The following is a 27,946-nucleotide window of genomic DNA, read 5'->3' on the forward strand; positions in this document are numbered from 1 at the left end:
TGTCTGCAGAGGACAGAAGAGGATGTGTGATACCCTGGAGCAGGAGTTACAAGCAGTTATGTGCTGCCCATCATGAGTGCTAGGAACCAAACTTGAAAGAGGGCATACTTGTAACCACTGAGCCATTTTTCTAACACCCTAAAGTTTATTCTTAAATATTGAGTAATTCAGGGGATCTCTGGATAAGGATGATTAATAGATGCTTCTCAATTATAATTTTAAATTTCCTCAAGTTTATCTTACTTGCATATATGGCTGTAGCTTTACTGTCTACCGAGGCCTCAAAAAGCTTCCATGGGGTCCTGGACTGCCTTCTTCCTTCATGACATTTATTTTCCATTTTATCATATATCATTAGCCCTCCAAATTAGCATTCAGTACCTAACATACATAAACAAATATGTTGTCTAATTATAGAATCACTTGAATAGTTATTTTTCTTGTTTTTTCTAAGAATAAATTCATTTTCTAGCAAGAAATGATGAGCCAGCATGAGAAATGAGCTCACCATAAATTGGCATGTACAATGAGTTAATTCCGTTACCAAAGTTTGAAGTGTAGCTTTAGTTTTGTTAATTTCTATTTCTTAGTTTTCACTTCAATCATTTATAGTGTCCTCTTCAACAAGTGCTACCATCACCACTATATAATTTTACATGATTTTCTTCACTGTGATATTAATTACTGTTCCCTTTTCTCCACATCCTTTGACACTAGCTTACTTTAATTATAATTTTTAATTTATTTCCTTTGAGAATTTCATGGATGAATATAATGAATGTGATCGTATTCATTCCTACATACCCCCAGTTCCTCCCATAACCCCCCTAATAATCCACTTCCCGACTTCATGCATTCATCTTCTGTTCTCTTTTCTTCTTCTTTTTTTCCCTATAACTTAAGTCCAATTAATACTATCCATGTGTGCACTGTGGTGTATTAGTTACTTTTCTGTTCCTGTGTGAAGACACCAGACCAAGGCCACTTATAAAAGGAAGAGTTCATTTGGGCTTAAGATTCCAGAGGGTGAGAATCTATTTCGGTGGAGAGGCGTGGGAGCAGGGGCTGGCCGGAGCAGAAAGCTGAGCACTCACATCTCCAAGCAGGCACAGGAAGCATAGAGCAACTGGATGTAACAAGTCTTAAGAACTTTCAAAACCCACCCACCGACCCCCAGTAATGTGTTTCTTCTGGCATCGCCAGACCTCCTGAAGCCTTCTAAAAAGCTCCTCCCTGAAGAATGGGAAACTTACCAGTGACCACATGTTCGATGAAGAATGATTCTATCTCTTCCAACTTATCAGCTACCAACAGGGGACTTGGAGATCACCTCCCCTGTCTATGGGAGTGTTTGGCTGACTCAATTTGTATAGGTATTATGCATATAACCACAGCTGATGTGATTTCATAAGTGCAATGGCCATGTCATGTCCAGGAGATAGCATTTCACTGCAGTACTCCTTACCCTTTAGCTCATACATTTTTTCCACCTACTCTTCAAGAATATTTTCTGAGCCTTGGGAAGGGGGGAACAGTGCTGTTGATAAATATGCCCTGGTTAGGGCTGGGAACTCACACTTTCTTACTCTCAGCACTTGACCAGATATGAGTCTGAATTGTACTAGTAACTTTCTATGTCTATGTTTTTACTTAGTGTTCAAACTCCATGAAAATAGAATCATACCTGGTGATAGTTCATGTCTGAACCCATCACTTTAGGTTAGTATATCCACTTTTCATTCAAATTCAAACATGTATCATTCCCTAATGCCTTTTATAACTATTACTTTACTCCATAGAAAGGCCACATTTAGTTTATACATTTGTTAGTTAGTGAGCATTTGAATTGCTTCCACCCATTTTGTTATTATGAACAATCATGTAATGGACCTATGTGTAATTTTTTTGGAGACAGGCACGCTCATTTTTAGGTATCTATATACAAGTAGAACTAATATAACTCATAATAATTTCAAATTTAGATATAGGAAGAAACTACAGATCCAATGGTGGCTACACTATTCCAGGACTAATTGAAACATGATTATATCAGGGTACAGTAATAACAGTTTTGTAAAGTCTATCAATATAGAAGTGAATAGAAATTACAGAATTAGATGTTTTGGCAATCTGGTATAAAAGTATGGATTTAGAGTTTATTAGATGAGGTATCTTGTGCTAACTTTTTAAACTAATAAAATCTCTTCTGAAGTTTTAAATGCCTGTATCATGAATATATATTTTCTTTAGAAATCACTATTCATCATCTCAGTCATATTCCTTTAATATTAGTGTTAATTAATAATTTATTCAGATAAATTAATTATTTAATCAATACATTTCAGTTGTCACTAAATGCATTTGCATTTAATGAACCATATATTATGATTTATGTTATGAAATGTTTTCCAAGAGCATGCAAATCTTCTTTATGAACTGTGGTACACAGTTACAGAGAGGATAACCAAAGTGGAATTCCAGTTAGAAATCAAAATGGAACTAAACAAAAACTGTACTTTAAAACATTGGAAATTTGTTTTGTATTCGTGTGTGTGTGTATGTGTGTGTGTGTGTGTGTGGTGTGTGTGTGTGTGGTGTGTGTGTGTGTATGTGTGTGTGTGGTGTATGTGTGTGTGTATGTGTGTGTGTGGTATATGAGTGTGTGTGTGGTGTGTATGTGTGTGTGGGTGTGTGTGTGTGTGTGTGTGTGTGTATGTGTATGTTGGTATATGGATGTGAATGTATTTACCTACAGAGACCAAAAAAGTGCATTGGATCCTGTGCTGGATAGCTTTAGTGTCAACTTGACACACCTGGGTTGAGGGAGCCTCAAGTGGGGAATTTCCTCTATTGGACTGGCCTGTGGCCATGTCTGAAGGGCATCTTCTTGATGAGTGATGTGGAAGGGCCCAGCTCACTGTGGGTGGTGCCACCCCTGGGCAGGTGGGCCTGTGTTGCATAAGAAAGCAGGCTGAACAGGGGCCAAGGGAGCAAGCCTGTAAGCAGCATTCCTCCATGGCCTGTGCTCCAGCTCCTGCCTCCAGGTTCCTGCCCTGAGTTCCTACCTTGGGCTCCCTGATGAACTGCATGCAACCTGGGAGATGTAAGACAAATAAACCCTTTCCTCCCCAAGTTGGTACTGGTCAGAGTGTTTTGTCACAGCAATGAAGAACAAACTAAGACAGAGCCCAAGGAGCTGGGGTTACAGACAGTTGTGAGCCATCCAACATTGGTGCTGGGGACTGAACACAGGTCCTCTACAAGAATAGTATGTACCTCCTGAGCCATTTCTCTAGCCCCATTTGAAAATTTAATTGAAGTTTTATTGGGTTTGTAATTGTGGCAATCAATATTCTTGATTGTCAACTTAAAGAGACAAGAGATATAGACTCACCATGAAAGCCAATCATTGGGCATCTGTTGGATTATGTAGATTAGAATAGTTGAGAGGACAGATCCACTATAAACATGGGCAGCACCATTCCAGGAACTAGAATCCCAGACCAAGTAAAAAGCAGACAGTGAAGTGGTCCAGGATTCAGCATCTCTGCCTCCTGACTGTGGGCATGGCAAACTGCCTCCTGTTCCCGCTGCCTCTTCCCTGCCATGACAGACTGTGTCCTTAAACTGAGCCAAAATAAATTCCTCCTAAAGTTACTTTGGTCAGTTATTTTGTCAAAGCAACAAGGAAAGTAATTAACATCGATGTATAGATTTGGGATTAATATAAGCCTTTAGAAACATTTGATAACAGAAAGAAGTTTCAATGTTTAAATCGATATATGTAAAGAATATATTAATGTAACCAATAAATACAATTTAATAATTGGTTCATTGGAATATTTGGAACTATTGCAACAATGATAACACTCGAATTCTAGAGACAAAATTAATTCCTTAGCTTGAAATATGATGTATATTGTATTTGAAATCTAATACTTGTTTGTGATTTCTATTTTATCTTTTAAATTTTTTACCTTGCTTATGGTTTCCTATAGAAAACCACTAATATAATCACTTCACAAAGAGCTCATGTGTTAAAGGTAATAATCAAATGAAGTTATTGTGTGAAGATCATCATTTATTTTCTTTATAAACAAAAATAATTTCCCCATATACTGAATTGTGAGAAAAGCACCATCAATAAATACTACAAATTTCTGAATTTATATGAAGAGTGGTTGGTGTAGTTTTTCCTGGGTCTACATCTGCTCTAATAACCCCACTTTTAATTAGTTTGTGCCAAGCAGGTTGAGAAAAAGAACCTGCATTTTCGCTGACACTGAAAAATGTGCTTAATTAGCTAATTTCATAATTGCAAAATTAACATCTTACTTGACTAAAACAACTCATTTTAAAGTTAGATAATTCATTTAAAGATGAAAAATTATTCATAGGGAAATTCACAGGGACAATTGATATATGATATTCTGCTTCTGGTTACATTTGCTTCCCTTTTAAAAAGCAATTCCTAAAGAAATCTTAGCAGAGGAGTCAATCCATTTGCAGAATTTTTGACAAAAACCATGCCATTGCTCTGAGGCAGAAAACTCCAGCACAATTGACAGGATTTTTCTTCTTTTTCTAGTGGATTGTTTTCATAAAGCTTTCTTTGTGATGCCTAATTTTGTTTATCTACTTGACTATATTTAAAATGAGCTTTCCTTCCTTAAGTTGACTTTACCAGCTCTTTTTATTGGAGCCAAGATAAAAACTATCACTCTTTTCATATATTTTTTAAAGATTTATCTTTTTACTTTCATATGCATAAATCTTTTGCTTGCGCCATGTATGTGCCTGATGCCCTCAGAGGCCAAAGGCATCCCAAAGAGCACATCAGATCCCCTGGAACTAGAATTACAGGCTTTGTGGTCTGCCATCTGGGTGCTCTAAACTGAGTCCAGATCTGCACTCCACAGACAGTCTAAATGCACATATACACATACACACCTAAACACACACTATACACATGCACACACACATAGACACAAAACTACACACATACTATGCACATATACACCTACATAAACAAATATACACATATAGACACTATACACAAGTATACACATACATACATTCATACACTATACACAGACACACCTACATATACATACATGCACATACACCTACTACACACAAATACACAAACATAAACACATATACACACATACACATATTACACTCACACATAACACATATCTACATATACATACACATACACAGAGGAAACATACACACATATACATATCCCACATACATATACACTCTACACATAAAAACACATGTACACTCATACTATATATACATACACTACACATATATGCACACAAATATGCATGTACTACATGTGCTACACACATACATTTATACATTTACACACTTGCACACATAAAGACTGCACAAACACACATGTGCATATGTACACACTGCACAACACACATGTACAAACACACATGTACATACTTATAATCATGCACACAGACATACACACATGCACACATATATACACATACCACACACACACACTACACTCACACACACACATATACACTGTAGGAGGAGTGAGAATGTATAAATTTAGAGCAATTAAGAAAACCATTGAGGGACTGGAGAAATGGCTCAGCAGTCAGGAACACTGGTTGTTCTTGCAGAAAACCCAGGTTCGAATCCCAGCACAGACACGGCAGCTAACAACTATCTGTAATGCCAGTTCCAGGGGATCTGACAGCCTCTTCTGACCTTCACGGGCATTGCACAACACGGGTGCAGTTACCTACATGCAGGCAATACATGCATATACACAAAATAAAAATAAATAAAATTTAAAAAAAGAAAACCATTGAATGAATCTGGAGAAGACCGGTATTAACAGTCAGATATATTAGATTAGAAAAATACTTTCAGAGGGGTAGAAAAGTTTTTTAATGGACTACTAGGAATAGTGAATGGGTAGAGGCAGAAATAAATGCTGAATCAAAGGCCCAAGCTTAAGTAAGTGGGTAAAAACACATGGGGTGGTAAATCATCCGAGTACGCATTTTAATGTATTTTGTGAAATATGTATGTTGAGGATCTGGAGAGATGGCTCAGTGGTTAACAGCAGCTCTGTTCTTGCAGAGAGCCTGGATGACGTTCCCAAAACCCTCCTCAGGCACCACACTATGACCTATAGCTCAAAGTTCTATGGGATCAGATGCTCTCTTCTCTTCTCCATGGTCACCACACACACATTGCATACACACAAACACAAAATCACAAATTTAAAATTAAATAAAATACTGGGATATTTTCTGGTTTGAGCTTGCCTGGGAGTTCTTCATGCTGTCACAATTGCTGTGAGTTCATATGAGTAACTGATCAGCTGTCTGGAAAACTCTGTTTCCTTCTGGTTATCTGCTCCCTCTGGCTCTTACAATCCTTCCACCCCTTTTTCCCCAATGATTCCTGAACGCTGGGAAGCAGAAGTTTGATATAGGTGATCAATTCAGGAATAAGTACTCTGGAGTCTCATGTTCTCTACACAGTAGCCAGTTGTGGGTTTCTGTGTTAATCACCATCTGCTGCATGAGGAAACTTCTCTAGTGAGAGTTGAGAGATGCATTAATCTATGGATGAAACAATAAGTCATTGTGAGTTAATTTAATATGACAACTCTTTAGTAAAAAACTGGTACTAGGCTCTCCCCTATATCCTGTGACCTCAGGTTTCTAAGTCAAATATCAATGTCAGGTATGGGATCCATCCTATGAAGCAGACCTTAAATTCAATTAGAGTGGTTGATTACTTCCATAATATTTCTGTCACTTTTCTTCAAACCAGAAAAATATCATCATAGACAAGGGGAAATGGGTAAGAAAACAGAACCCCATTTAAGAAATTTTGGCAACTGATGGCTGCTGGGAAGAGGAGAGTTGGGCTTTTTCAATGGTGGTACTCTTTGTAGCTTAACTGAAAGACATTTGGGGACACAAATTAGATTCTATAGGCCTTATTACATAAACACACACACATATACATATATATATATGGGAAGGGATATAAATACCATCAAATTATATTGAATGGAAATCACAAAAAATAATAAAATAAAAATAAAATAAAATAGGTTAATGTATGAGATGGCTGCAAATTAAAAAAATGGGAGGAACTCAAGAGATTCAGTGGTTATAGTGTGTGCAAGTGTGTATGTGCGTGTTTGTGCATGTTAGTGTATAGTGTGTGTATATGTGTATAGTACGAATATGTATGTACATGTATGGTGTGTTTATGTGAGTATGTGTGTTTGGTGTATGTATACACATGTACTAGAGCAGTTCTGTGGGGCTCAGGGGACAACCTGTGTGTCAGTACTTTCTCTATGTAGGTTTCAGGGATCACACTCAGATCATTAGGCTTGATGCTAAGTGACTTACACACTGAGCCATCTTGCGGGTTCTGAGTATGTAACTTTCTATAGCACACGATAAATATATTTTTACTGCATTAGCAAATTCAGATACAAAATTTTGAGTAAATATGAATATGCCCACATATGCTTGCACCTTTATTAGCTTCTATAGGTGTTCTGTTGTGATTTTATTAACTTGATCTGTCTATTTCTAAGAGGGATTCTGAAATATCCCCACTGAGATTTTCCTATGGTCCTTCTAAATCTGATAGATGTATCATTAAGATTTAATGTTTCCATCAGGAGTGAATGGAGATTTTTCTTCTTAATCTTTTGGATTGTGCTGGAAATCTTGCTAAAGCGCCATTATTGTTTAAGCTTAGTACCGATAACACTCAATCGTGCTTTTATTTTAATATTGTATAATCTTTTGTTGGTGTAAAAAGTATCCTAAAGTATCCTTGCTAACTGCTTTTATGGAAATTCCCTTCCTCATTTTTAAAATTCTCTTTGTGTGTGTTACAAGAAAACAGAAATCATATTCATTCAAACGCTGGGATTTTTCTATTTCTGGAATCCTTCAGTTTCTCAATTCAGTGGAGTCTGCAATCGCTGACACCTAATTACATGTCTTAGTTGTCCTTGTTGGCTCCTCTTTCTTATACCTGTGTCTTCTTTCCCTTATATTTATTTTTTCATAAAATAAATATGCAATAAAAACTTTATGAAACCCCACTCATGACAAATATGATTTAGGATAAAATTTCATGAAATTATCACCAGATATGGAATATAAAGCTCAAACAGTTAGTGTTCCAATCTGAAAGCAGTGTGCCTATGTTTTCAGGGTGGTATACTTCATGAAAGTGACCTAAAACAACCATGAAATTAGTCATTTGTAAGAATACTCTCCTTCCCCACAAGCTGATGGACCCAGGTCACTTCACATTTTTTTTTTTGAACTTTAATATCACTTATCAACTTATTCATCTCACAATAATTTTACCTTAGAAATATGTCTGGTCTCTTCCCAAGATGTTTTTAGCTTATATTGGGATATTTTCCTTCAGTGACACTTTTATACTTGTTTAAATATTTTGATTTTGTCTTAAGTATGTTTCTTTGTATTTCATAATAAGGACTTGTTGAATATTGAAAGCTTTGCTTTTCTTTTTAAAATTTTTTTCTTTGAGAGTTGGTTGGAGAGGTCAAACATAAAATAAGTAGAGGTTGTGTTGTAGATGTGAAACAGACTTGGGCAATCTTCACAGACAATGTCTGTGAGCAGTTGTGTTACTATGTAATAGTCTCCATCTAGAGCAAAAGAAGTTTCTTTGATGAGTGGTGACTGGAATATTTGTCTGTAAATATAAGGATACACATAGTAAGAAATTGTATTTGCCTAGGGATGTGACAGTTTTGGGGTGTTTCCTAGGATCTATGACTTCTCCAACCATGTGTATTTGGCTATGTTTACAGTACCACACATGAGCTGAGCTTCTGTCCACTGAGTGGGGTTTTTAGTCCAATTAGGTAGCTGTTGATTGCCCTCAAGATAAAAAGTGCCACTGCTGCATCAATGTCATATGCTGTGCAGGGCATTGATGTAGTTATTTGGTCTTGAAGCTGATGCTGGATCATTGATTGATGTTCTCCTTTAGCACCTTGCAGAGTGCTTTCCAAAACTCTACACATAAGGCTTAGAGAACATAGAACAAGAGTTAAAGAAGACAATAATGAATGTCTAAATTCTTATTAATGAAGCCCCCTCATGCAACAGAGGGCCAGGAACACGAAAGGTCACAGAATGCTGGTCCTATATTAAACCTACCCAGGGCTCAGGGACCGCTGTGGAACAGGGAGGTGGGGGAGGGGGGATCATAAGAGCCAGGGAGGAAGTGCATGGTCATATGGAAATAGGGTCCTATAAGTTCCTGGGATCCTACTCATATGAACCTACAGCAATGGTGTCAGTATGCACAGGACCCATGCAAACTCAAAGAGACAAAAACACAGCATAGAACTGGGGAAATGGACAGCTGACCCCAATCTTAACTGAAGAAATATTGGCAACTGATTACTGTTGTGTGAGGAAGAGTTGATCTTCTTAAAGCGATAGACTGTAGATGGACTGGCTAGAACTCATTAGATTAACTGGCACTGAGGGATATTTGGGGACACGAACTTGATAGGCCTTAAGACAAATGACAGAATGTATGAATTCCAGTTGGGGGGCTATGGGATGGTGCCAGTGAGGAAGGGGATATACAGCTGATTAATATTGATTGGGGTGTTCTGTATGAAATACACAAAAATTCAATAAAAATTAAATAAATAGAAGAAAATAATAAAAGTAAATCTAAAGCTGCGCTTAATGGTTTTGATTTGTGGATGATTGTTTTCTGTTTACTTTGACACTTGGAATACTATTGGTTTTGTTGAATTTTCTTAACCACATACTAAGGGTCTGATGCCAAAAATGAATACACCAAATTCTTTAATTCAAACAGTCAATGAAACATGTGCCTTGTTGAAGTTTTTAACCAGGCCAAGAAGAGGTATTGATAGCTCCCCCATATTCCCTTTATGTCTCTCTCTCAAGCATTTATTTTATATCATTTAATCTAAAGATTAGTATATTGTCATTCTGGGAAAATGGAGAGGAAGAAATATCTATCATTACCTTTTATATGTCTAAATTTATAAAGATGATGCATTAGATTTGCCATCTATACTATAATATGCATATCATGATCAGCTCTGCATTATGTTTTGAGATTGATTCATTGGATGTATGTGATAATGTTTTGTTTATTGTTAGACAATAATCCATTTCATGATTATACCACAATGTTGTGGATCTTTGTGTATTTCCAGCATTTGGAGGGGAGGGCACACTTTTGTGCTCATGAATGTGGAAGTCAGAGGTCAACGTGTATTGTCCTTCCTCAGGTGCTGCTCACCTTGATTTTGAGGCAAGGGCTCTTATTTGGTATGGAGATCATCGATTTGGCTAGCCTGGCTACTCAGTGATCCCCAGGATTATGTCTATTTCCATCCTCCCAATACTAGGATTACAAGTATGTAATATTTCATCTGGCTTTTCAAGAGGGTTCTGGAGATTGAATTCAAGGCCTTGTGCTTGTGCAGATGGCACTGACTGCAGCTACTATCTCCCCAGCTCCATTTCTAAAGATTGACACTAATGAGTTATGCTGACAAATAGAATTGTACATGAATTGGGAGAAGGCTTGCCTGTTAATGAAAGTAAAAATCACCTACAAACTCTGCCCTGCTTTTCCTCATTGATAGGGACAGCAGGGAAATTTCCAAATTGCCTACCCTCTTTATAAAGTGAGATTTTTTTTTTTGTACTAAATCTGGGTCAAAAGTCACCAACTGTTAGATGCAGAAGTTAATGTTTTTCTCAAATTGTACAATTAATTACCTTCCTAGAGCCTCTGTGGGATTTGCTACATTCAGTTTCTTCTCAAACTAAATGAAATGAAAAATTTGAGCTATTATGTTGAGAAAATTCATGCCACTGCAGGCTGTATGACATCACAATTTTGTTTCCTTTGACTTAGAGACATTTCGGCAAAATATCATGAAATTTCAGAGATTTTCGATTATTTCTATAGCATCCTTCCTAGTGTATTAATGATGCTATGGGCTTTGTCCCCCCGACACACACCCCTTGTGTGTGTGTGTGTGTGTGTGTGTGTGTGTGTGTGTATTTTTGTCGGGGTTTCTTTTTTTCAGTAATTATTTGTTTGTCAATAGAATATGTAAAGAAATCGACAGGCTTGCTCTTTCTGAGGCACAGTTAAGAATTGTTTTCAATAGTGAAAAAAAAAAAAAAACAGAGGGAAAGGGAGGCAGCTGCAGTAGCAGCTGATGACACAATGTGATGTAGACATTTTCTTGAGATGCTCAAATATCACTTTTAAAGATTCAGCAAGATTAATGTGAAAATTAAATAAAGTAATATATCTACTTAGAAATATCCAACATGGGGCCCACCATACTGAAGAGGCACATCAGCTACAGGATGCTTTTCTGCTGCTGAGTATGTTACAACTAGGAGCTTGCAAAAAAGTTATCATGTTTTTAAAAAAAAAACACTCAGATCATGTCTTTCTTGAATTTTATTTTTATTCATTTACTCATTTTGTTAGCTTTATTTATTTATTTTATACATAGTAGGTCACGCTCCACTGTGCATTGTGGAGGTCAGAGGACAATTTTCAGGAGTTTCTTGTCCATGTCCTTCATCCATGTAGAACCCAGTGAATGAGCTCAGGTCAAGCTCCTTTACCTACTGAGTCATATCACTGGCCCCAAAATACTATTTTCCCTCATGCTTCTGATGTTTTTCTCATCTCATATTGTTTACAAGCGGTAAGGACTCATTTCTAGATTACAAGTGTCCCCTTAGACTCAGGGATCATTGCAGAAGAGGGGTCAGAAAGAGCAAGAGGAAGTGGATGTCCACAAGGAAACAAGTTTTTTTTTCCAAACAGCTGGCCACTAATCATAAGAGTTCACAGTAATGGTGATGGCATCCACAATACCAACATAAGCTCAAAGAATATGATATCCCAGTATAGAAATGGGGAAGTAGTTAAGAAACCTCAACCCTATGTGAGGAAGGCCTGGGAACTGATGAATGCTGGGAGGGTAGAATCAGCCTCACTTAAGGGTGAGGTTCTAGGAAGCTTTACCAGGTCGCAGTTGATGAACCCACACAGAAGGGCATTTGGAGATATACATATGACTCTATAGATGTTCAACATATATATTAGAGTATTCTAATAGATGTAGCTTCCATGAGGTTTTGTTGTCTGTAACAATTTCTCATGTTGAATACTTTTAAAGCCAATGTTAAATTGAACAATAAAGAAATAATTTTAACATTTTAACCTGAAATCAGCTTAAAGACTTTTGCGTCTTTAGAAAATGTAGACAAACAATGTAAAGGTAAATTCTAGTAATAACTTTATGACTGTGAGTGATGATCTGGTTCAAGAGAGATGTTGTGTTTCTGCTATCATCATCCACCACTGAAAACACTGATCTTCAGAAAGTACCATTTTAACTCTGATTCAAATATCCAGAACCTGTTATCAGCATAAGTGGATGGAACCCTATGATGGTTTTGGAAAGACGTAAGTCTGTCATTTTGACAACTATGGATACTAGTGATTCAACTGTGATGGGGAAGAACAACTTCTAAATATCAAACTATGCTGTATGAAATTCACAAAAATCTAATTGAAACAAAAAGTCCCTGAAAAAAAAACAGATTATAAGAAGCAGAGGCTGGAGAGAAGTGTTACTAAACAGGGTGTTCTGGACATGAAAATGACAGTGGACTCATAAACTTAGAGCAGTCATGATTGCTTCCATAAAACCTGCATTAACTAGATCATCCCAGTCACTATTTCAGTATGGATGAGGGAGGTGCTCATGAGTCTCTACCTCTAGCTGAAGACCTGTTGGCTACTGGGAGAGGGAGAGTTGGTTTACTCTAGGTATCTGGCCTCTCATGGGTTGCCCATGCTCCAGTGGATGACTACATACCTGTATAGGCTGTATTAAGTGAACTCAGTGGGTTATACAACAAAGAAACAAACAAAAATGAAAACTGAAAAAAAGAGCAAATGAATGTGTGAAGAGGTTGTGTCGTTAGGAAGGAGTTGTGGTGGGATAGTTGAGGATGAATATAACAAAAATACATTGTATACATGTATAAAGTTGTCAAAGAATACACTTTTTAAAAATTTGGAAGAAACAACTTAGAAATTTTGAAATATTAATAATTTAGTTGGCTTCTAGAGAGGAAAGAATCGTTCAGTCCAATGACCTGTTGAGGGATCTTGTCCTGGACTACCCTTAGTTTATTGATCCTGACAGACTTTGTCAAATGAACTCAAAGAAGATACAGAATGCAGCCAGAATGGTGGCAGAATTTATTTTGGGGTAACACATGACAGGCCTAAGCATGAGACACTGGCCAGTGGCCAAAGTGCCACAGTGAAGGTAAACACGATTATGTGGTGAGTGGACAGTGACCCGTGACTCCATTGTGGTGTGAGCAGTCTGAACAGTGAGATTAGACAATGGTCAAGGCAGCATTGCTCTGTCTTCCATGTTTTGGTAGACTTGCTCTATTTCCTAAGTTTCTGGAATGACAACTTTTTAGAGGGCTGGCTTCCTGTCCAGGTGACAGACGGTCCTACTTGCATTAACTCTTAAGGGAGGAAACAGTAATACGTCTTTGTTCTTTACCAGAAAGCCTCCTGATACTTATTAATTTTAGGATCTTTGGAGCAGTATAGAAAGTCATACTTCCACTCAGGGTCAGAGATGCCACCCAAACACCAATTGTTTTAACCAAAAATCATGTAACAGAATAGATTAAAAAGAGCTAAAGAAAATAAAATCAAATAAATGCTGTAAAATAACCTTATTTGCTGGAGGAAATTGTCTTCTCTTAATAGGATTCTACAAATGCCTATACCCCTGCCTTCTGTCTATTCTCTAATCTGGCACTGTGCTTTCATTGGTCTGTTCAGTCTTAAGGAGAACATACCATCTTGTTCCTTTTACATGCTACATCAAATTCTTAGTTGGGGAAATTGTGATGCTCTCAACACACGCACGCAAAATGTAACTCTCACTTCAATGGGGAAAGAGATAGATGATTATGGAGCTGGTATGAGTGACCATGGCTTGGGAACAGGATATGAGTGACTGTGGCTTGGCAACACCGATTCCATGTTCTAATGTGGTAACAGTTTGATGAATTTTTGTAGTAATAGAACAATCAAAAATCAGGTTCGTCATCTAGAGTATAGAAAAGCAGGGAAGTCTCTGTACAGCCTGTTCAGCCAAATTCCCCTCCCCCTCCTTGGGAGGGCGTGTGTGAGCCCTCTGAAGTCCCAGGGCTGACAAATGTTTATGACATTCAGGAGCTCATGACTTACAAAGGCATGAATTCTCATAGGTTTTTTCTTTCCAGTATTTGAGATGTGTCATCAGAGCATCCTGCCAACTGTCTCTGCCAGCTTTTCGAGACTGTCTAAGTCTGTTTTCAAAATGGCAACAAATCCTCACCTTTTCCCCAGTACACTCAGCATTCTCAGTGTCTCTGGGCAACTCTCAGCATTGGGTCTCTAGACCTGCCCCTGTTCAGTTCAGTTCTAGCTTTTTGGAGGATGCCTACCCAACAAGGCCTTAGGTGCCTTCTAACAATATTCTCGGCTTTTCGGTTGGTGGAAATTAGGGGTCTGCCCATACATTCCAAAGGATTTAACTAATGGTCACGAAAGATGTTAGGTCATATACAGAGGAGAGCAATAAATGACTATTAAGAAGGCAGAAGATGGCCTAAGGTAATTTGGCTCTGAACTTGGAACACTGATTTGGGTTACCCCAGATTCCAAGACACACATCTTTCAGACATGGCTTCCTTCTAGGAATTCTCCTTCATGCGACTCTTCTTTCTTAAAATTGGTGTATTACCAGAGACACAGGGGGCAGGGTCTGAAGCTTTGGATGAGGGAGATGGTCCATCTTCAATGGCCTTCAAGACTAATTTCTAACTACCTTGAAGACATCCAGGAAATCTCCTATTTATACTAAGATAATTGGAATGAAGAATGCAAAGGTTGAAAATTCAAATAATTATGTATATCAAGATTTAAATTAATGAATTGATGATGGCATGGTTCAATGAATGATCAGAGGGCTAAAGAGCTTCCATAATCTCATGAAAACATGTTCTTTACTTTAAAGGTACAGATTGAAATGATACCATAGAGACAAGTTAGAGCCTCTAAGTGTTGAATGATTATGCTGAACTTTCAGGTCTTTTGGAACTGTCACATAAAAGTTAAGGTATTCATTAAGGACTGAGAATCTAAAATGGGGAGTGGTAGTGTGTGATATATTTTTGTAACATTAACTGTTCAAAGGTCATCAAAAGTATCTACTAGAAAATGTGGTTTAACCATGCTGGAATAAAGATAAGTAAACAAAATTTTGGAGTAGGTCAAATATTTGGATAAGCTACAATTATCTGAAAGAACACACTCTGTGACCTAGATATTCAGTCAGGTTCATTTCCTTTCTTTGTTCTCAGAGAACGAAGCCAAATGTACATCACACACTCTGTAAGACTTATTAGCTGGTAAGCTGGAATGTTGCAGGTCCAGAGTCAAATAATCTTGTATTTGAGTCTCCCAAATAGTTGTTTATTGTTCTCCAATGTTTGACCTTTGCGATGTGTGAATAGATCCTCTTTCTTCCAGCAAGCCCAGAGGTCAGAATATTGTTACACAGAATCTGAGGCAAAAGTAGAGGTTTCCCTGTTAACATTCCCTTTCCCCTCTTTCCCCAGCTGTATATGAAATTAACAGATGCGGCTGAGATTGGGACTCTTTTTGATGACTTTATGAGGTCATTTGTTTCTGAATTGCCCATAATCCTGTAAATAATACCTCACTATACTACTGTAAATGATCCTAATAAACTCATCAGTCATCAACTTGTACTTGGATGAAATTGTTATTTTGGTGTGTTAGTATTCTAGCTTGGGTAAAGAAATGTTTCTTCATTTTTATCCTGCAGAATCATGCAACAAAATTTATTCAAGAAAATTCCTGAGGGAAAACTACAGTGGTTGCAATTGATTATGTCTAAAGAAAGTGACAGATTATGTAACTTAAATTCTCACCTTCTTTTGTCCAGGAATATTAACGTAAAGTTTCAGAAACTTAAACCTCAGCATAGAGTAATCATACAATGTGTTAGGCCCCAAGAAACCAACAGTCACCCTGATTAGTAATTGCTTTTTATATTCCTAACATTGAAATATTTTAATATGATCTTTTTCAGGGACTGGAGCAGTGGCTCAGCCATTAAGAGTTCTTTTTGTGCTTGTAGAGGATCAGAGTTCAGTTCCCAGCATCCATGTGGGTCAGCTCATAACCATCTGTAATTCCAGCACTAGGAGTTCTGACATCATCTTCTGGTCTCTAAGGGCACCCAAATCAAATATATGTGGCAGGAACACACAGAAACATACATACAAGTACACATCAGTGCATTTAACAAATAAAATATCTTTACAAATAGTTTTCCAATCACAATCATCTCCATAATTGGAAAACTAAAAGCTATAATCACAGTGATAACAATAAAATTGTTCCAGGAAGAGAGGCTTGATCTGAGGTATTCACTGGCCTTCACTTACTTGCAAGTCTGACTCAGTTCACAGGCCTCCATCATTGCAAATGAAGAAGGCAATTGACAGTAATGAGAGACCTTTGTGAGATATTCCCTTTATGGTATCTTCTAAATATTCCCAGCATGCCTCAAATTGAGTAGTGCTTATTTACAAGGAAATTGGGCTTTTAGGGAAAATAAAATTGCCAGATCATTTGAAGATTATTAGACAGTAGCAATATGTCAGCTGCATTCTTCTGAGAGTCTGAACATGGAAGTAGGAAGTAAGGAGAGAGAATATAAAAGACCCTTGTTGCCGATCGTCTCACAGAGACTCCAGTGAGTCTGTGAATAAGCTGCTGTTATGTTCTCTGAGATGAACTATCCATCATATGAACAACTATACTGCCCACGCAAAAATGTTTCTGAAAGCTTTGGTAAATTCACTGTGCTTTCTTCTGTAGCATAATTGGACTCATTCAATGACTTTGGATTAAATCAAATGCAGGATTCCTGCCTCCCTGAAACTTTGGAAGCCTTCTGCATTATATGGAAGAATTTCTGGCATTTCAAGTCTTTAATGTTGGCCACCTGACCATCTAGGGGAATGTCCATGACCAATCCTTGTTTTCTGTGGTAAAAAGTCAACTCTGGACTGGGCTAGTAACTGAGCCTTTTAAATACTTCATTTAAAGGATATCCCAACCTATAGGATATTCAAAAGGTCCATGAAAATCTTCCAAATTTTACAGTTAAAATGTGTGAAGGCTGAGCCGAGTGTGGTGGTAATGCCCGCCTTTAATCCCAGCCCTCAGGAGGCAGAGATAAGTGGAGCTCTGTGAGATCAAGGCCAGCCTGGTGGACATAGAGAGTTCCAAGCCAGCTGTGGATCTCGGGATCCCCGCCCCCCATCAAAAAAAAGCTCCAGACAGCATCAAAGAACAAAAGAGATGTGTAAAACATGTGGATCACAAAGGAAAATTTGAAAAGAAGAGTTAGCAGTTTACTTATCAATACATAGCATAATAATGTGTATAGAAATTTCTGAGCTATATACCAAAAAGTCAACCAGAGCTGATGATTATATTCTGCAAAAAGATCCTTCCTCACTGTCAGTTTCCTTCTTCCTTTGAAAGTGTCCGGTCATGGTGACTTGAATAATCATCTTTCCCTTTCTAACTTGTTGGCAAGCAACACTTAAAAATGTAATCATCATTTCAAGTCCCTCCCCATGACAAATGACAGAGTGTATGAATTCCGTTGGGGGGCTCTGGGAGGGTGCCAGTGGGGAAGGGGGTATAAAGATGATTAAGATTGATTAAAATGTTCTGCATGAAAGGCAAAAAACTTCAGTAAAAATTATGAAAATGATTACAATGGGGGAAAATGCAATCATCTATTCATAACAGCAGGAAAATGGCACCATGGGAAGTCTCAGACACTCTCAGTCACGGAGACACAAACGTATCAACAAGACATGATTCCCATTCCATTTGTAGGAACCCCTGCAAACAAGGCCAAGCACAGAACCATTGTCCTCCTGGAAAGCTGCTCACCATGATCCCTCCCCACAACTATGTGTGGAAAAAGCAGGCAATCCCCTCCCCTCTCCTGGTTTCTCCAAGGGGACAGAAAGAGTCCTTAAAGAGTGCAAAATTCCAGATAGATAGCAGAGGGATGAAGAGATTAGGAAGCAATCAAGGAGGATAAATAAACTGTCAACTTCCTCTTAGAATTTACATGCCCAAGTACAGAGAAAATGCAACAACAAAAAACACACAAGTTTAGAGAAAACAGCAGTGTTCAGCTGAACTGACTGCTGGAAATTTTCTCTCCAAAGAGCCAGTACTCAAAAACATGAAAAGGTATACATTTTCTGAGGAGTACAGATCTCAATAAACATAAAACAAAACATCCCTTAATTACTAATGTAAATTGCTAGTCACTTTATGCTATGGACTACATTGCAGATCACAGACAGCTTCTTATTTATTCTAAATATTTATTGTTCCAACATTTCACAGAACATAGAAAACAGCAACTACAGCATTAAAGAGGATAAAATACAGCCAAAAGGTCACTTAGAACATTTAGATAGCTTACATATTGACTAGTAGCTTGAATTAAAAATTCACTCATAATCTACTTTTTCTTAAAATGGGTTACTTTTAGGAATATTTCAATTTATAGAAATTCTAATGAAATTTATTGTATGAATAACACAAAAATTTTATAGTTGCTTTGATTAGCAATTAAAAATTCAGTAGTATTTATCTCAACATTTTATAAAGCTATTCAACCACCATACATGTGTTTGATTTATCCTATGGTGGAACATCTTAATATTTAAAATAATAAAAAATACCTTAAAATAGTAAGTAGCTTTGATATGCATTACTGGAAATTTGTAAAACCATAACTAGAGGGGTCAGTGAGATGGCTCCATGGATAAAGGTGCTTGCTAAGAGGCTTGACCTGACTTCCATTCCTGAGACCCACAGGGTACAAGGAAAGAACTGACTCCAATAATTTGTCCTTTCATCTCCACATTCATGTACACCCACCTCTAACCTACAGCAATCAAACAATCAATCAATCAAACAAACAAACAAATGTTAAAAGTGCACTGAAAATAGAAAGCAATGAAACATTGTGATGTGGGGGGCAGGGTTTGAAACAGGGTCTCTCTGTTGCCCTAGCAGGCCTGGAACTCACTATGTAGACCCACTGACCTCGCTCACACAGAGATCCACATGCCTCAATCTTCAGATGCTGAAATTAAAGGCTGTGCCACACACATTGCTCAAACATTATGATTTTTGAAAGAAGGGAAATAAAGTCTCCTATTTACTGTTGATGTGATAATTCTGTTAAGATCCTAAGTGAGCAGATTTTCAGGACTATCACTAATGTGTTACATGTTTAAAAATCAGACTTATGATTTCTTAAGTGGCAAAAAGAGAAAACAAAATCTTGGTGATCTTTTATTGATAGCAAAGAATGTCACTGATCAGACTGAGCAGAATTTTACCAAAATTTTAACTTACATTTTGGTTAAATAATTTAAAATATTTAAATTACCCAAATCAAAACAATGAAACCAATTATGAAACCAATAATTTTGACATTTTTCTTGATTTACAACAAATTTAAAGTTAGATACATCCCTACATTTGAATGAAATTAATTTGTAACTAAACATATAAAGTGGTATGTGAAAATTTATTAAAGTTTTAAACAATATATGAATATATATAAAGTGTTTTTTCTTCTATGTATATTTTATTGACTTTTTGTGCATTTCATACAATACATCTTAGTCATATTTAGCTCCCCCATCTGCACAGTTCCATGGCCCTCCCACTGATATTCATTTATATTAATGTCTGACCAGTCAGATATGTGTCCTCATATGGCCCTCTGTGTGACTTCATCCGCTGGAACCTGGTCAGCCTTTCTAGCATCAATCCCTTAAAGAAGACCAACTCTCTCTCACCCAGCAGTGATCAGCTGCCAATGGGTCCTCAGGCAAAGTTGGGCTTCTTAGACTTTCCCAACTTCTATGCTCGATTTTTGTCAGGTTGAGTCTGCATAAGTCTTGTGCATACTGTCACCCCTGCTATAAGTTTATATGAGGAAGTTCCCAGAAGCCTGGAAAACTGTTTCCTTGTGGTCATCCACCTCCTTGGATCTTACAGTCTTTCTACCTCCTTCTCCCAAATCCCTGAGTCCTGCGCTGGGTGGGTGAGGTTTAATATAGCAAGTCTATCCAGGGGCACACTTGATAGTCCCTTGTTCTCTACATTTTGCCTAGTTGTGTTAATCACCATCTGTTGCATGAGGAAGCTTTGCTGGTGAGAGTTCACGGATCTCTTAATATTCTCTTTAACTCCTGTTTGTCTGTTTCCTGAGTCTTAGGTACAGAGGTTCCATTGGAGATCAGTCATTTAGGGTTGGGTGTCTCAGAGGCAAATATTTTCTGTGTTTGACCAGTTGTGGAATTCTGTAACAGTCTCCACCTGTTGTAATAGGAAACTTCTTTGATGAGGGGTGACTAGTATACTTGTCTATAAATATAAGAATGAATATTTAGTATACAATAAGAAATTATATTTGTCTAGGGATGTGGCAGGCATAGATAATAGGGTTTTCTGTAGGATCTGTGACCTCTCCAGCCATGTGTATTTGGCTATGTTTACAGTGCCGCACATGAGTTCCCTCTCTTGACTGGGTTTTAAGTCCAATTAGATAGCTGTTAATTATCCCCACTATTAAAGTACCACAACTGCACAAATAGAGATTGGTTGTTGTGGTTATTAGGCTTTACAGATGGAGTTGGACCACTGGTTGATTTTCTCCCTTAGCAGTTTTCATAGTATCCTCTGAGATTATGAGAGCTAGTGTTCAGGGAGGAGGTTTCCAGGTCAATTCCAGTTCCCTTGTACCAAGTTCTGTGTTGGAAGCATGTCCTGTCCTTTCTCCTTTTTTTCTTTTTCTTTTTGAATGAGTAGTGACTTTTATTTAGTCTTTTACTAGTCAATAAAAAGCAATTCCACCAACCCATGGGTGAGCTGGAAATGCTGAAAGAAAAATATTTAGAGAAAATAGACATTCAAAATTATAAAATGCTTGGAATAATAAGTGCATTTCAAGGAAAGCACAAACTCATTTTAATTTATAGAGCCAGTTAAACTCTTAAAAGTTTTTAAGAGGAAACTGAAATATGCAAACACGTATAAACATTCTACAAAAGATGGTCATTTTCTGAGCATGAAAGCGGAAGTGAGGGGAGCAGCATTCCGGGGCACTTTCTCTCCACTCACTGGTTGCCCCCTTCCTCGAACTCTTACTTGAAAATCCACTTCTGCTGGAAGGTTCCCAAGGATGCTAAAATGGAGCCACTGATCCAAACTGAACCTCCATTCCACTGTCCTGTTGTTTGCATGAGTTTCAGCTGCATGCTGGGGGAGTCTTCTGAGAAAACTCTCTTGCTGTAAGCCTGTCAGTGAAACTCTGTATGAGGGTGTTGTCCCCCCAACCCCCAAATCACACTGCCACACAGGCCTGGTCTGATGTCAATGTCACACATTCCAACACTTGTGGTAACATGACTGACTCCCAGCATGGCATTTCCAGATAAGCCCTTCACTTTGGAAGGATCAAATAACCCCTTGGGGATCTTCAGCCTCTGGGCACCAAAGTCACAGTTGTAACACTTGGGAATTCATAATGGACCGCAGGCATCTGTGCCGCCACTTGCTCGTCGTTGAGTAGAATCAGACACTTGAAGAACCGAAGCCTGGAAGTCCTGGATTGCATAATTACACATGTAATTGTACCAAGACCTTGTGACCTGGGGAAATTTCTCTTTTCTTTTCCAGTTTGCTGAAGAGCCTTACTGAACAGCCTCCTTTGCCTCAGTCCCCTATGGAGGAATCAGCTCTATGTTCATCTCCTGTAAGAGCTCTCTGCACTGCATGGTGATGAAGTCTCATGCAAGAGGGGATTTCACAATGCCTTGCTGCAGAGCTTAGCCGCCATGGACTGGAGTTGCAGTGGCGTGTGTGGCTCCACTGCCCAGAATCAGCCCAGTAGAACGACCATTATTAGCAAATGCTGTCAGGACTGCAGTTTTGCAAAGGAAGAAGGTCAGGATGCTGTAATGCTCCAACATCAGCTCTGTCAGCCTCTCCGTCTACGCTCTGGTGTTCCACGGTGCCTCTGACGTGAGAACAGGGTGCAGGCTGGCCTCAGATTTGACATGCATCTTGTAGGTGTGGTCCAAAATGGCCTGGAAACTGTCCCAGTCTTCGACCATCCCATTCTTGAGAGGCGAGATGCCCTCCATGTTTTCCCTGGGCGTGCGCAGCGCATTGGTGTCTATGTAGTAGGTGGGGCAGCCCTGTTTGCCTTTATAGACCTCAATTTTCACGCGTGTGCTTCCGTCATCTCTCTCCAGCACCATACCAATAGCCATGTGGACATCCACTTTGGAGCAGTCCTCATCAGCATTGCCAGCCGGCACATGTAGGATCCAATGCCAGAAACAAGGGTGCCGACTTACCTTCATCTTACACGCTCCGCTGATGGCTGCTGTCCAGCAAGCCGGCAGCTTCTTCAGGGAGGAGGTTTCCAGGTCAGTTCCAGTTCCGTAGTTCCAAGTCCTGTGTCTGAAGCATGTCTTTTCTTTAACAACAGGGTCTTACCATCAAATTCTGGGAGGAAATTGAGGGCTATGGCAATAGCCTGTGTTATTTTGAGAGTCTCTTGGACTATCCTGAACAACAACTTTGAGGGAGGTGTTTCTTGTTATATAAACTTCAACTACACACATGCACTCATATACATATACTGTATATGTATTTTCTAGTAGACTTTGAACAAATACATTTCCTTCTGGGTTTTCATACCATGTAAGCATTACCTCGCCTCTCGTGTGCTCCAACTGTCCCTCCCCCCTCCCCAGTTAAAGAACCCTCATTTTCATTATTCCCCTTTTGATAATACCTATTTCTATTATTCCCCCTCTCTTGAGCTCCTTCTTCCTCTTTATTCCAATGGTTCCTTGTATAATTCTCACTCCTCCCTTTCAGGTTAATTACCCCATCCCCCCTTGATAACACCTCTCTCTCACTATCCTCTCTCAGACTCCTTTCCCTTTACCCCCATGGTTCCTTTCCATTTTCCTGGTTGTTATATCAGGATATATATTCTCATATAAGGATTTGGAGCTAAGATCCACAAATGAAATAGAATACTTCACTTGTTTTTCTGAGTCTGTGTTACTTCACCTATTATAAGAGACCGCAATGTGAAATCGAAATGCTGAAACTGTTAGAATACACAGGATATACCCTACAAGATATAGGTGCAGGAAAGGAATTTCTAAATCAAATTGGACATCATTTGCTCAAGAATTGAGGACAACAATGGACAAGTGGAACCTCACTAAACTAAAAAGCTTCCATACAAAAGAAAGAAACCAATAGATTTATGAAGCCCACAAAGTGGGAGAAAATCTTTACCAGCTTCACATCTGTCAGAGGATTAATATCCAGAATACACAAAGGACTCAAAAACAAAGAATTAAGAAAAGAAATGAGCTAATTAAAAGATGGGTTATGAATGTGAACAGAAAGCTCTCAAAAGAAGACACAGAAATGGCTAAGGACATCTTAAAACGTGTTCAACATTATTTGTAATAAGGGAAATGAAATCAAACTACTTTAAGAGTTCATCTTACCCCAGTTAGAATGCCTAAGGTTAAGAGAAAAAATGACACCAAACACTAAGAAAGATGTGGAGAAAGGAGAATCATCATTCACTGCTGGTGGGATTGCAAGATGGTGCAACCCCTATGGAAAGAAATGTGGAGAACTCATTAAAAACTAAAAATAAATCTACCATGTGATCTGGCTATACCACTCCTTGGCATATACCCAAAGGACTCATCCTACTGCAGAGACACTTGCACAGCCATGCTCGTTGCTGCTTGTTTTGCAATAGCTAAGAGATGGAAACAACCATAATGTCCTTCAACTTATGAATGGATAATGAAAATGTGGTACATTCACAAAATGTAGATTTATTTGATGCTTCCCCGGGCTCTGTCCAGCAGAGCCCAGTAAAAACGACCACCAAGGGCTGGTTCAAACTTCTTCTCTCTTTTTCTTTATTGCCCGGTTCCATGCCCTTTTATCTCCTTCTCCCTCCAATCACACCACATTCTGTAGAATACACGAGCCAGATCGCTAGACAGGATTGGTCGGTACACTCTGTCCCTGAGCCCTTGTGCCAGCAGCCACGCTTTCCTTCATTGCTGTGCATGCACCATTAACTCGTCATGGGGCTTGGCAGGGTGCCCGGGCGCCATCTTGGGCATTCCCACGTGGGCCCGCTCTCCACATCTCCCCCTTTTTGTTTTTGTATGACGACTGGGATTGGGTCTGTCTTAGGTTGCCCTGGTCCACTCCAAGTCCTTACCCATCATCAGCTAACCGTGGGGCACCCATCTTAGGTTGGTACTTGTGTGTCAAGGTCTTACCCGTCATTGACTTTGATCCAGCATATTCAGCCATACTGTAGGCAAGGCTCCAATCTCTGTAGCGACTAGGGCCTGGACAATAGCCTGTCTCTGGCTTTGTTGTTGTTTACGTATCCTACTCGTGAACCACACCAAACATCCACACACCAGAATCAACAAGAAGAACCAAAAAGCCATCCCTCCCCAACTGCGCAGCCAAGATACAGTGCTTCTCAAGTAGGACAGAGAGTCTTGGACAGTTGCGATTTCTACTCGAGTGTTGTTGACATTCAAGATGGCTGCACGCAGTTCTCGCACCTTCGAGTCAAATTCTCGAGACCAGTTTCCTCTAAGATGTTCACTCAGGGCTCAAGACAAATGACTGGCCGCTGAAAAGTTGGAGAACTGATCAGCAGTAACACATAATCCTTGCATCTGATGTATACATCCTACCCATAGCATTTACCCAAGCATATCCACCTGTTCCTGTAACACATCTACTCTCTGATTAATCATCAAAATGCCTGCTTTAAGCATGCCATTTATTTGTTCCTGTGCTTCCAAAGCAACAGCTGTCTTTCCTGCAAATTCATTAAGCACAGTAGCAGTCTGTACTCCAGTGGTCAGTGCAACTGCAGCGGCAGTCACAGCACCTGCAGACACTACAATGGCTGCAACTATGGCAGCAGTTATCCCAAAATATTGTTTGGACTGTAACATGACTGCCATATGATCCTCGTCTATACTCACAGGCCAAGGAAGGTTAGTCGGTATTCTGGCAATAATGGCTAAAGGGAAAGCACTACTATTCCAGCAGGGGGTCAAAAAGCAGCACGCGGAGGTAATGTTACAATCCAGTTTCATATCACTTACTGCTGTACAATTAGCTACTATAAAAAGAAAAGGTGAAGCAACACATACAGGGGTAGGGGCATAAGTCTCATTTTTCGTACAATTTAACTGAACGTTATTCTGCTCAACCAATTATCAAAAGGATTTGATCTGGATGACAGACTAGGGTTTTGGTCTGTAAAGTTATGCTTGGTATCATTGCTTATTATATATGGGGAGAAAGTAAAGTATTTTTCTTTATCAACAAAAGCATCTTTTCATGCATGGCATCCTGTCCACATTTTCGGCCAATCCCTCGTAACTGCGCACGGGGGCGCCCATCGAGGTTGAGGCGGGATCGTATCATTACCTCTAAACACTAACCGAGGTGCATGGCCTTTAAGAATAGTTTCGTTTCCTCTAGAACATTCCATCCTTGTCTCTCAAACTGACCCGCCAAGGTGGGTTGTAATATAATGCACGGGGAGGTGGCTGAATCATTGGATTCTATCGTCAAGCAAAGTACCCCTGTGAGAGTATAATTGAAAAGAGAATAATTTCCTAAGCTCTTATCGTTCCTGACAAAGGGCAGCCCCAGCGAGGCATTCGTCGAAAATAGTCTGGGGCAGATATTAGCATCATGAGTTAGCAGCATGGGAAGAGGGAATGCCTTCAATATTCCCCACAGGGTTCTTTGGGTTGCCATCGTAACTGTGGGGGTCGGGATGATCAGAAGAAACATCACCGTGCTTCTCATCACTCCTGACGCCATCCTTGCCATTCTGTGGAGCTGGGCGAATGAGTCTCTCCGGTACCCACACTGGGGTCTCAGCTTCCTGTGGAAAAACACAAACAGAGCCTCTGGTCCAAATTAATATGGGGTCAGGGCCATTCCATTGTCCTGTGAGCACATCCTTCCAGTACACCATAGGTAGAGGTGCAGACTGCCGTGTCACATGGTGGTCGGCAGCCGTGTGCCCGTGTGCATCCTGAATCAAAAAATTAATGGTGAAAAGAGCTATGTTAATTCTCTCCCCAGGGGATTTGTAGTCCACCCCTATTCCCCCTTTTTGTTTTTGTAGATAGAGTTTGAGTGTTTGGTGGGCACGTTCCACAATCCCCTGGCCCTGCGGGTTATAAGGAATGGCATGGATTAATTGGATTCCCAGTTGATAACAGAAGGTGGTGAAACGGGCCGATGTATAAGCTGGGCCATTGTCTGTTTTGAGGACCTTAGGCATGTCCCAGGCAGCAAACATCTGCCAGCAAATGGCAATCACATCTGTAGCCTTTTCTCCAGCTCTTGGGGTGGGTATAATCACCCCAGAATAGGTATTTATTGCAACATGGAGGAACTGCAACTGTCCAAAACTAGGAACGTGTGTGATGTCCATTTGCCAGATGTGGTTTGGCCTTAGTCCTCGAGGGTTGACTCCCAGGGAGGGTACAGGTAACGATAACTATTGCGGGCCTGTTCACGAGTAATGGGGAACTTGATGTGAAGGGTTTGTGCATTGACATGGAACAAAGAGTGTAGGTGCTCTGCCCCTTGGACTGGTGTCAGGGTAGGAAATACAAACACTGCTCTGGCAGCTAGGTCCGCTTGTGAATTACCTTCTGCCAGCGGGCCTGGGAGACCAGAATGAGCACGTATATGCAAAATGCAGAATGGATTAGCTCGTGCCCAAATTTCCTGTTGTATAGCTGTGAACAGCTCACAAACGGTGGAAGAAGCTTTTATTTGTCCCACTGATTCCAAGGAGGAGACTACATTGACCACATATTGGCTATCAGATAGAATATTAAAAGGCTCATGGTAGTTTTGGAAAATATGTAGAACTGTAGCGAGTTCAGTCATCTGTGGTGAACTAAATGGGAACAGAATAGAGACAGGAGGGTGACCTTCCATAACATAACCTCCAACTCCATCCTTAGAACCATCAGTGAATATGGTAATAGCATGTTGTATGGGATTAGAACGGGTAATTCGAGGCCAAACGAGAGGATTCCTCATAGCAAAGTGTAGCAAAGGATGTGCAGGATAGTGATTATCAAAGGTACCTGCAAAAGAAGTGGCTAAAACTGTCCACTCGTCATTCGAGTGCATTAAGATCTCCACCTGCTTGGGAGAGTATGGAGTTATTATGCACTGAGGTCCCCAGAGCCGGTAAGAGCCTTCCAGGCTTTTAGGGCATTATCATTAATTTGATTATACACCTGCCCTGGATATCCTATCTGATTATTTGCAAACTGCCCCTGTCCCATAAGCATGTCTACACTCCAGGCAGGTTGACCGTTTCTGGCATTTTCTGCCGCGGTCTGATGAGAATAATCAAGGTAGGCAGCTTTCCATACTAAGTATTGACCTCCAGATAATACTGCCCTGCAAAAATTGCCCCAGTCAAATGGGGTCATGCAAAATCTTTTAAGGCTCTCAACTTGGGTCAGGGTATATGCTGCTTGGGGACCATAGC

General features: G+C 39.4%; 1 pseudogene; it reads right to left on the bottom strand.

Annotated features, from left to right (window-relative positions):
- Nucleotides 1-21,362: 21,362 nt before the first annotated feature.
- Nucleotides 21,363-22,610, bottom strand: LOC103749818 (annotated as a pseudogene).
- Between the last annotated feature and the right edge of the window lie 5,336 nt (nt 22,611-27,946).

The sequence above is a fragment of the Nannospalax galili genome, unplaced genomic scaffold (assembly GCF_000622305.1).
Source record: "Nannospalax galili isolate Female #2095 unplaced genomic scaffold, S.galili_v1.0 scaffold446, whole genome shotgun sequence".
Lineage (NCBI taxonomy): Eukaryota > Metazoa > Chordata > Mammalia > Rodentia > Spalacidae > Nannospalax > Nannospalax galili.